The sequence below is a fragment of the Suncus etruscus genome, chromosome 13 (genome assembly GCF_024139225.1).
Source record: "Suncus etruscus isolate mSunEtr1 chromosome 13, mSunEtr1.pri.cur, whole genome shotgun sequence".
NCBI classification, from domain to species: domain Eukaryota; kingdom Metazoa; phylum Chordata; class Mammalia; order Eulipotyphla; family Soricidae; genus Suncus; species Suncus etruscus.
In genome coordinates, this window is record NC_064860.1 from 74,035,716 (window position 1) to 74,037,707 (window position 1,992).

Sequence of the window (1,992 nt, forward strand, 5' to 3'; positions counted from 1 at the left end):
TAATATAATAGCTGGTAAGGTTGAGGGAAAATATATAAATAAGATACAAAAATGGTTCAATGTTAGATAACAAAAGTTAAGTTCCTGCTATAATTTTAAATATATCAGCACCAGAAAGTAAGTGGAATATTCAGCACCAGAAAAGTAAGTAAATTTTCATCTCTGTTCAGCTTCTTAAAAATATTTTCAAATAAAGAATATATATATATATATATATATATATATATATATATATATATGGTAAGAACAAACACCAAATAAACATAAAAAGTGAAAATACATAGGGCCAGGGTAATAATAAAGCAGGTAAGGCATCTAATTTACACATGCAGACCCAGATTTGATTCCTGACACCTCATATTTTGCCAGGAGTGCAAGAGCCAGGAGTAACCCCTGAGAGTCACCAGGTGTGGCAAAAAAATACTTTTATATTCAGTACAAAAATGTACAAATCATGTTTGAAAACTTACTTGTTAGTAAATTAAAGTTTTGTTATAATTTGGTCAAGAATACAGATTACCTGATTAATACTGTTATTTTTACTTAGCTTCAAAACAGATCTTTGTGTGATGCCTATAGCATTAACTAGTTATTCATGTATTGGCTATTTATTGCTCAGTCTTTATGTTGGATCAGTTTCTATTTTGGATCTCCATAATTCATCTTTCTTTACTGATAAACTTGATTTTCTCCTCCCCACCCTCTGTTCTAGAGTAAAAGTATTTTTTTTTAAGTAAAGAAAAGATTTGGAGACCTATTTTTTAAATTCTTGTTTTATCAATTAGTATTCAATTTCTTAAATTCCTTTAGTAGAGGATAATATTCACAGTTCTAGGCTAAATTTTAAACTTATCTCATCTGTATCCAAGAGTTTGTGTTGAAAAGAAATAGAAAATTAATGAGATGCCAAGCCCCAATTCCTAGGAAAAATATTCATTTGTTCTACCAGCTCTCATGAAAAGCATTTCTTGCTGACTTGCTTTCTCTACTTCAAGGATTTGTTTCACAATAATTTATATAAGACTTCATTTTAACTTGTCATTAGAGAATCAAGTCTAACAACTTTCAGTTAAGAAAAAATGTAAAGTATTTTTATGGCATAAATGTAATCTCATCCAAGAAGTCAACATACACTTTCAAATTCATTTTTTAAAATATCTTAGTAAGTCACTAATAACTAGAATTATTCTGTTCAGGTTTTTATTTTTCTGAAAACAGTTCTAATGGAATATTAGTATTTTGCCATGAATTAAGATAGTTTTTTTAATGACATTGTGGTCATGTTTAGGATCTTGTAAATCAACCTAATTTGACAAATTATTTAAAGTGAGAAATTTATTGAAGGAAATGTTCTGTTATTATAACATATTTTCTCTATAAAAACATAATAGATACTTACCTGGCAGGGGAGATACCATGATCACAAAGGTGGTTTTCCCAGGGTGAGGCTTATCATTGCACTCTGGATGTGCTGACCCCTGCGACTTCCCCAAATGTGGTAAACTCAACTGCATAATTTGTGGTAGTGGGGGACTGTGTTCACGCTCTCCCCTAGAAAAAAACATAATAGAATTTAGCATCAATATAGTAAGTTAAAAAAATGTTAAAGCTTTTACACTCCAAAATTAGGCTAGAAGTCATTAGAGTACTAAGGGGAAAATGCTATATTCTTTCTTAATAGTAGCAACAATACTGTCAAAGCAATCATAATTCTTTTTTGTTTGTTTGTTTTTGGGGTACAAACTCAATAGTTACTCATGGCTCTGTACTCAGGAGTCACTGATAGCAGTGCTCAGGGGAACATATGGCACGCTGGGGATTGAACTGGGATAGGACTAATAAAAAGCAAAATTCTACTTGCTATTTCTAGGGCCCCACAATCTTTCAGTCACAGTTCCATCATCTGCAAGACCAATAAAATTATCTTATTACTTTAGGTAGACAGAGCAAAGATTTCCATGGCTTTCTGGCTAAGGTTTACAGTATCCAAAT

General features: G+C 31.2%; 1 non-coding gene across 1 annotated transcript; it reads left to right on the top strand.

The window, feature by feature from the left end:
• Positions 1 to 1,391: 1,391 nt before the first annotated feature.
• On the top strand, positions 1,392 to 1,554 carry LOC126026650 (U1 spliceosomal RNA). The gene has a single exon (XR_007501873.1). It is a non-coding gene; the product is annotated as a U1 spliceosomal RNA (small nuclear RNA).
• Positions 1,555 to 1,992: the final 438 nt, after the last annotated feature.